Below are 9,959 nucleotides of genomic sequence, written 5' to 3'. Positions count from 1 at the left end.
ATTCTTTTTTAATCTTCATTTATGTAATCATAAATGGTACATTTTTTTTACTATTTTATTGAAGAATTGGGTATTCTTAAAATATCTTTAATATTATCAAATGATTGACTCTTAATCATATTCAAAAACTTAGTTAGACAATTAGACCACTTTATGTAAAGGAAAAGATAGATAATCTAGTATCTAGTATCTAGTATCTAGTATCTAGTATGTGTTTGTTACAAGTGTCTTGATGATTGTTTTGCTTTGAATGATCTTCTATTACTCCTTCTGCATAGGGTGATCTTTGTAAAGGTATCGTTGTATGAGAGTTCTTTGTGTATAAACCTTTTTTTATTAATAAAGTGTTTTTTTCAATATTTTCTTGTTTTCTTGCTTTTTTATTGTTGAGAAGTCAACATGGCTTTGTTTGTGGGAATAAGAAAGGAAAGTTAAGAAGAATAAGAAATGACCACCAAGTTTGATATCGAGAATTTTTTTTGGAAGAACAACTTCAGGTAGTGAGACTCAAGATGGAATCCATCTTGATTCAACAAGGTTGTGCTGATGCTCTGAAGGGTGAGGTGAACATGTTAGTGTTTTTGTTTCGGAAGGAGAAGACTAACATGATCAACAAAGCCATGAGCGCCATAATCATGTGTCTTGGTGATAAGACACTGAGAGGAGTCATGAAGGAAAAGACTGCTCATCAATGTGGGTGAAGCTTGGGTCATTGTATATGACAAAGTTGTTGGCACACAAACTCTATCTGAAGCAACAATTGTATTCGTTTAGAATGACCAAGTCAAGAACGACGGTGGAACAATTGGTATTTTAATAAGTTATTGGATGACCTGGAGAATATTGAGGTGAGATTGGAAGATGGGGATAAGACTTTACTTCTTTTTAACAACTTACCTAAGACGTATGAACACTTTAGAAATCCTTTGTTGTTTGGGAAGGAGTAGACCATTACCTTGGAGGAGGTACAATCCTCGATGAGAGCTAAGGAGCTTCAGAAGTTTCAATAGTCAAAGCAAGAGGAAAATTGGTTGAGTTTGAATGTGTCAAAGTCGAAGGGAAAGAAAGAAAAGGAGTTCAAGGAGAAGAAGACAAAGCAATCCTTGTTAGATGATATGATAGAAGTTAAATGTTTTAATTGTCACAAGAAAGGTCATTACAAGTTAAGTTGCCCAAACAAAAAAGGAATGAGAAAGGCAAAAAATCACATCTCAAGAAGGAGTACGTTGGTGTTGTTATACTGTTTGATAGCCACGAGTCTACGAGGGTGATGGTGGCATTTGCGTCTGCGTCTACACCTGATACATAGAGGAGTTGGGTCATGGAATCAGGTGCACATATCACTTGTTCCTAGTAAAGGAACTCTTTGAAACCTTAGAACTGAAAGAAGGTGGATTGGTCATTCTTGAGAATAATAAAGCATGTAAGGTGTAGGGTATGAGGTCTATCAAATTAAAAATGTTTGATGATCAGGAGATGTTGCTGCAAGAAGTGAGGCATGTTTCAGAATTGAAAAGGAATATCTTTCCATCAATATGTTTGATTAGGGTGGTTTACCAACCAAAATTGAATAAGGGATGATAAAGATTCTAAGAGGAACATCTACAGTTGCTAGTGGGAGAAAAAAATGATTTGTACATCCTAAATGGTTCAAGCACGTGAGTTTGTAGCTAGTCAGACAATGCAAGATCTGATGAAGTTGTGGCATATAAGGATGGGCCATATTAGTGAAAAAGGTTTGGTGGAGCTAAAGAAGCAGAACTTGCTCAGAGGTGATAAGATGAAGGGGATGGAGTTTTGTGATCATTGAGTACTGGGAAAGTCTTATAGGTTGCAGTTTGAGACTGGTAAGCATGTGTCCAATAAAGCTTTTGAGTATGCTCATGGAGACTTCTGAGGTCTAACGAGAGCTAATACTCATGGTGGAAGGCCTTATTTCTTCACCATCATAGACGATTACTCAAGAGGGTGTGGATTTATATCTTGAAAAGTAAGACTATAACTTTTTAGAGGTTTAAAGGGTGGCACATCATAGTTAGTAATCAATAGCGTACCAACCTAAAGGTTCTAAAGATAAACAATGAAATGGAGTTTGTTTTAAAGGAGTCAATGAGCTTTAAAGAACATAAGGTATCATGAGGCATAAGATAGTTGCAGGTACACCACATCAAAATGGATTGACTAGGAGGATGAACAAAACAATTTTGAAAGGATGAGATGTATGCTATTAGGGGTTGGATTGCTTAAGTCCTTATGGGGAGAAGCTGCAAACACAGTTGTTTACTTGATAAATAGGAGTCCATCATTTGTTATGAATATTAAGACTCATGTGGAAGTATGGAATGGAAGACTTGCAGATTATGAAAACTTGAGGGTGTGTGGTGCCTTGGCGTTTTCACATGTCAAGAAAGATAAATTAGAAGCATGGACTAAGAAATGTATTTTCATAGGATACATAAAAGGTGTGAAATGGTACAATCTATGGAGGTTGGATTCTGGAGAGACAATGTTTTTTGTTAGCAGAGAGATCACAGACTTAAATGGCTATGATATTCAGAGATCAAGACAAATGGAAGGAGAAAATCCATGTCGAGGTGGAGCCTTCTAATAAGAGATCAAATTGTCTAGAGGCATCAAATTATGAGGTGTTAAACAATGTTCATCAACCGTTTACCTCCTACACGAGAAGGCTTAGATGTGCAAAGTTTGACTCCAACTATCAATTTATGCGTGATAGGGAAAGGAGAATGATCAAACCTACATAGAGGTTTGGATATGCTGATATTTAATGACTAGTTTTGGGACACTTTGACACACCACACGAAGTTCTCAGTTGCTCAAGCTCCAAATATTGAGGAGGAAAGGAGGACAAGACTACCCTCTTTATAGTAATGGAATTGGTAACATCATATATCATGATATGTAGTAAATTGAATCTTACTCTTTTGTTAAAAAATTATATTAACAAACTTATTAAAAACCCTCAAAATTGATGTTGAGATATTAAGGTTGTCTGGTATTGTATATAGACAATCTACCTTAACAGAGTTATTATTAAAAAAAAATTATTCTCTCCAATAAATTTTTTTAAGTTGACAATTTATCAAAATTTTAGAAAATATGTATAAAGATAATATATTAAGTTGTATCAGTTAAGAATTACTAGAGTTTTAGCAAGCAAATGCTCCACTTTTCACAGTGAAATAATGTTATTATTAAGTAACTAAATCACATTTATTTTAAGTCATTATTATCACAAATATTACGGCTACTTTCTTCACTATTAATATTATCAATGTATACATTATTAACAACACAACATTTATTGAGACCCCGCGTCTATCACCAATTTCACAACATTATTATTATTATTATTATTATTATTATTTAATTATCATTATCTCTCATTAACTATGCACCATTTTGTTGGCGTTTTATAATATTTTATAAATATATATAAGTATCATTTTTTTTATTTTATATGGTTTTTTTACTATATGAAAAAAAGATGATTAAATATATTGTTTATTACATATTGTATTAAAGGTATTGTATAATAATAAAATAATTAATATAGAAGAAACATTCTAAAAGTGAACAGTAACCTTTTTCTTAATTTATGACTACAAGTTACTTTTTTCCTTATTTTGATTTTATATTTTTAAAAAAATTAGCATCCTTTTGCATTTTATATTGTAAGTTAAAAAAAACAAGGATAAAACTGAAAACACAAGAGTCTCTATTATCTATTATATATTGTTATAGATTACTAATACTTTCTAACTCATTTTAGTATGATAATAAAAATTCAAAGTATTGTTTTAAAACTAAAAATTAGAAAAAGAATTGCTAATTTTGAAACTACAAAATCATCATAAACAAAAGCTTTTTTCTTTACAAAACGGAAATTTATTTGTAGTTTTCAAAATTAGAAACTTATAAGTATAATTATAAACCACCTCAAAAATGTATCTTAGTTTGTTAAAAACATTAATTATTCTTTCATTATTTATACTTTTATTTTTTACTCAATATTGCATCAATTTATATATATATATATATATATATATATATTAATAAAAAGTATAAAACTTATATATATATATATATATTGATTTCTGAAAGAACCTTAATTAATCTAGACTTCATAATAAGATTATACTTTAAAAAGTATCCTTATCAATAACTTTTTATTTTTTTTTAGGATAAAAATAATTAATGTTTATAAATCCAAAAACATATTCATAAAAATTGACCATTAAAACTTTACAACTTCTGATCATAATCTAAATATTTAAGCACTAATCTGTTACATCAGAAACTAAAATGATGCTTTCTTTTACGGGAACAAAATTAATGTTCAATGTAAGATTTTGGATCCTTTACCCTATTCTCTTTATCTTTTTCTTCTGTTCATCTTTTTCTTCCTTTTCTTCTTTATTCTTTGTTAGTTTCTTCTTCCATTCATTGCTTTCCTTTTTTCTTTTACTCAAAACTTCTCTCTAAAATCTGATTTCATTTTACATTTTTTCACAACAAGATCTTGTCAAGAGAAGCTAGTGAACTCTAGAACATTTACACTAGATTAAATTTTATTTTTTAATAAATGTTTTTTTTTCTGGAAAATTTTCAATTCCTTTTATCTTGTATAGTGTTTGAGCTTGTTTTTATTTTAGTTAGTTGATAAAAGTAATGTCTGCTTGCAATTTGATATTGTTTGATTATATTGTTTTAAGTTTTCAGTATTTATGAAATATCCAACTTTTGGTAGTTATATTTGTTTAAACAACTTTCAAATAAAGAAAACTATACTATGAATTAGTGCGCATATTAATTTATTTATTTTATTTAAATTGAAACTCAAAGGAATTTATTTTATTTTATTAAGTCCATGCATGTATAAATTTAAAAATTTAGATGACACTTTGTATAGATTATTAGAGTGTTTTGGATGAACATTATGTAATTAATGATAATGGTACATGTTGTAATATAAAATCATTTTAATTTTAAGGGTTGAATTTGGTAGGATAATTAGTTTTGGTATTATTAAATTGAGTGATGTTTAGATAAACGATTGAATCTATTAAATATTAAGTTTTGAACGAATAAAATAAATTTAAAATGAATTTCGAAATTATTTTAAGTTTCTCACAAAGCTTTTTCTAGTATATTTTTACTCAACTAGTATATTTTCTCTCAAATGAGATGTTTGATTTTTTCTCTAGTACTTTTTTTTCACTTAAAAATAAATTATGTTTTTCATTATAGTTAACTTATTTGAAGAGATTGATTTGAAAATAATCATTTTAATTTAAAATCTTACTAATTTTCTTTAATTATGTTTGGCTATGATTATATTTAATACATAAAGAGATCAAACTACAATAGATATACATATTATTTTGAAATATCTCAACATAGGTGGTACATTTAAAATCTTATAAAATTAATTTCCATTTAAGTCACTAGTTTTAATTTTTCGATCTAAATTATAAAAAAAAATGTTAACGAAAAGGCATTATTAGAATAATATGAACTTAGTAATTCGAAACAAAACTTGTTATCCAAAAAAATACAAAAGAGAAGAAAGTAAGAGAGCATGATATAGGTGGGTCACACTTTATTCCGTATTCAATAATAAAAAGTACAATGCACATTTTACCATTAATGAAAAACAAACTCACCGTTTGACCTTTCTTACTCACTATAATATAATCATAATACTACCATCTTATTATATTAACAAACAAATTTAAACTACATAATCATAATAAAAGTTTTGAATTTAAAATATAAATCTTACACAAAAATACTATTTTTTTTTATCAGCAATAAAAAAATACTATTAAAATACGCTAATATATTATGAAAAGAATCTTTAATATTAAACTTTTAAAAAATGAAAAAAACAATTATCATTCTTAACATAGTAATTAAATTAATTTTTAAGTTCTACAAAACTGAAATAATTATATTAGAGCAAAATTTACAAAATAATTTAAAAGATAATATAACATAATAAAACTCATTCAACATAAAGACCTTTGTGTTGGAGATTGTATCTGCCTTCAAAAGATCTTAATTTGGTCAATAACTTTTTTTAAACAAATTGAAGAAAGAGAGAGGTATTGATTCATTCAAGTAGCAGTATTTTGTAATTTAAATCATACTATTTTTTTTTTCTTTTGTAACTAATCATGTACCTATTTAATTACTACTACTTGTAAAATACAATATTGATTATGATCATGCATTTGAACAGTATATAAATTGAATGAGACTAAAGCGTATAATAATAGAAGAAATGTATCTCTTCTTCTAACCGTATAACTAATATCATTCTAATTTCTCATATACATCACCATTTAATTTAATTTATATTACTTGTTGAAAATTTCAGATTCATTCAGTACATAAGTAAAAGCGATTCTCATATTACAAGCAGATTCTTAGGAGACTTAAACTCCTCACTTTTTAATAATAATATGATATTAAATTTATCTCAATAAAATTTGTTAGTATTATATATTATTAAAGTATTCACAAATATATAAATATAAAAGAAGAATAAGGAGGAAATGTATTAAACATATTTTTCGTTTTGTAACGCAATTTTTTTTTTTTCATAGTTCAAATTTTTGAACTTTTGAGTATTTGTAATAAGAAAACCATTACAATGAGTCTTTATTTATGTAACAAACTAAATTTGAGTGTGGAATAAATTATAATATTATAATATCTACTTCAACGATAAGTCAACTTGAAATATTTAACATTATAGTTCATACAGAGAATCTGTGTGGCACATAAAAAAACTATAACAATGTCTAATTTTAATATTTTTCTTATCTTAAATATTTAAGAGACGTAAAGTTTGAAAAAAAAAATTTAAAAGAAGTTGAAGGCGTGGGTAAGTTTTGGTTGTTTATTAGGGTGGGAAAAAAGAGGGTAGAAAGAAAAGAAGGTTAAGGTTAAGGTGGTTGATTTGAAAGATTAAGGTTAACATAGGGTTGACGTTGTTGGCGGGACATTATCCAAAGGAAGGGTTTTATAAGGCAGGCCACCCATCCAATCAGGATTTCGTCGGTGCCCTAAGTTTGCTACCAACCAACTCATACTATTAATAATTCCCCTAACTTCTTGTCTCGCCCTCGCCATTTCCAATAATGACCATTATATCCTTTTTCATTTTTCTTCAAATCAATGCTGCAATCACTTTCTTGACCCTCCCCACCTTCCTCCATATGCTATGCTTATTCTGTCTCTGCTTTCACTTCTAAGGGTAACAGGTTACATTTTTATACTCTTTTTTAAAAGTCTTTAAAATATGTGCATCAATCATCTTTTAGGTTCTCTACTCATTCCTTAATATTACCATCTTTTCTTAATTCTAAACAAAATATTTTAAGGAAATAAATTTTTGAGTCCAGAAAAAAAAATGAAGTTGGATAAAATTTTAATCAGGAATAAATAATAATTATAAAATAAAAAAATACTGGAGCATGTAATAATATTTTTTCTATCAATGTTTTTAAAGTTATCTGTTTTGTGAAATAATATGTTAATTTTAGAAGGAGTTGGATAGAACTTAAAATTAGATAGCAGCTGGTGGTCTAATTAATAAATGTGTATTTTTTTAAAATATTATAAAATCAATTTCTTCAAAAATTTGAGTGTATATTATAATAAAATTATTAAATAAAAATTAATTTTAGAAAAAAATAATATTTATTAGATTAGTTAAATTGGATACTATTTTATATATTGAAAAAATATTAATATATCTAAAATATTGTTTCTTTTATTAATAAAAAATTATAAACTATTTTTTAAACTAATATTTAATTAGTTTTTAATTACTTTAGATTCTAAAGTTGGTAGTTAAAATCTTTGATAGTTAATTAAATATTTATTTAAAATCAACTATTTTAAATATTAATAATTTTATAGTTTATAAAATAATATTTAATTTAGTTAATATAATAATTAATTATTATTTATTTTTAAAGTTAGTTTTTATTGAATAAGTTTTTAGTAGTGGTAAAAATTTAAATATAATATATATAATCTAATGTATAATAGATAATCAACTTCATTTAGTAAAAGATATTACAATGTTTTTATCTCACATTTTCTTTTTATAATTGTTTATTCTCAGAAAAAAAAAGGTATAGTTCATTTTGTAGGTAAAAGATTGTTTTATGTTAATTGTTTTAACTCTTGATGCAATCAACCTTAGCTTTTTATTGGGATCTTCATGCACTTTACTATTGTAAGTAGGTATGTTTACAATTTAATTTGATTCAATTTTTCATTGAATAGTCACCTGAATCAAGTGATAAATATCAAACAGAGTTCAACTTGATTTAATTTAAATCATGGAAAAAGTACACTAATATTTTGCTTTATATTCACAATTTTAACTTTCTCTTGAATTTTGATAAATAAATTAGTTGATCTTATAATTAAAAATTATAATACAAATTTGTTATCATATTTTGATAAGTATAAATATAATTTAAGTAAAATACAATCATTCCAAGAAACATACTTATATATGTTTGTTAGTGTGCTAATCAACTTTAAATAATATTAAATATAAATACAATAAGCAATTTAGTTTGATTTTCTTTTTGTTTTCAATTAGAAATCCAAACCAAATGGTTCAGTTGAGAAAGAAGTAGATCCAAAAAATTCATTGGAAAATAAATTTCTTTTATTGATTTTTGGTTTTTTAGATTGAGTAGTTATGATAATTCTTTTGGGTTCACTTTTGAACACCTCTAGTTGTAGGTGGAGTGAGCTGCTCCCTTGGTTGAGTTTTCCTGTCCTTGAGTAGACATATGTATATGTAGGAAAGATTTCCCCACTATTTTAGCATGTTTAGTCCTTCTTCAATATAATTACTTGTGCTGCATGTTAACCTACTTTTGGTACAAAAAAAATTGGTACACATGTTAATCATAAAGGCATGTTTTCTATCATGAACAATCTTCTAAGCATTAAACTCAATTTAGAATTGTGTATAGAAGATCAAATAAAAGATTCACTTATCTAAAAAAAAAAAACCTATACACATATCTTACTTCTTGTTCATAGAAGGGGAGTGTAAGTTAAAGAGTGTAATAATGAAAAATAATACATATCATAAAGACTTTATAATATATGATTCTTATGTACTATATAGATTCTATTAATGTTTATGTATGGACAATAAATAAGATGTTATTCTTGAACATAGTATCATAAAATATTAATGATACATTAAGTCTTGTTTTACACTTAGTTAAATTAGAAAAATCATGCATATTTCTTATAATTTGATATATCTTAAAAATCATTATTATTTATTATCATCAAAATAAAATATTTAGTGTTAGGATTGTTCAAATATACATAGACAAATAAAGTATAATGTTATCTATAATACATAAATAAAACTCATGTAAGTATATGTCAAACAATAATATAAACCCCGTCATAAATAATGTAAAAATAAAGTTCCGAACTCAAGTCCATTAAGATAGTATCACTACGGTCAAATCATTATATATGAGGTATTGTCTGTTGTGAATCTCATAGCTCCGTCATGATTTTTTCCTTAAGAGGCATCCCAATGGTTAAGCATTTAAAGTGTCATTGACCTCAACTCTTAAGAGATGTGAGATTATTGGGTGTATCAGAACATTAACAATATTAATAATATAAATAAATTAATTTTAATAATATTAATAGTATTAATAATATGAATAATATTAATAGTATTAATAATATTAACTATAATAGTCATAATAATAAGTATAACTATAATAATATGACAACAAACTTATCTGGTGTTGTGGTCAATGGTTATTTATTCTCTAAGAGACTTAGGTTAGAGTTGTAAATAAAAAAAAGATATATAATGAAAAAAATTAAAAATAAAATATGTAGGATTGCCTACGAATTTACCTTCA

Source organism: Phaseolus vulgaris, chromosome 8, assembly GCF_000499845.2.
Source record: "Phaseolus vulgaris cultivar G19833 chromosome 8, P. vulgaris v2.0, whole genome shotgun sequence".
Lineage (NCBI taxonomy): Eukaryota > Viridiplantae > Streptophyta > Magnoliopsida > Fabales > Fabaceae > Phaseolus > Phaseolus vulgaris.
This window is presented reverse-complemented; position numbering follows the sequence as displayed.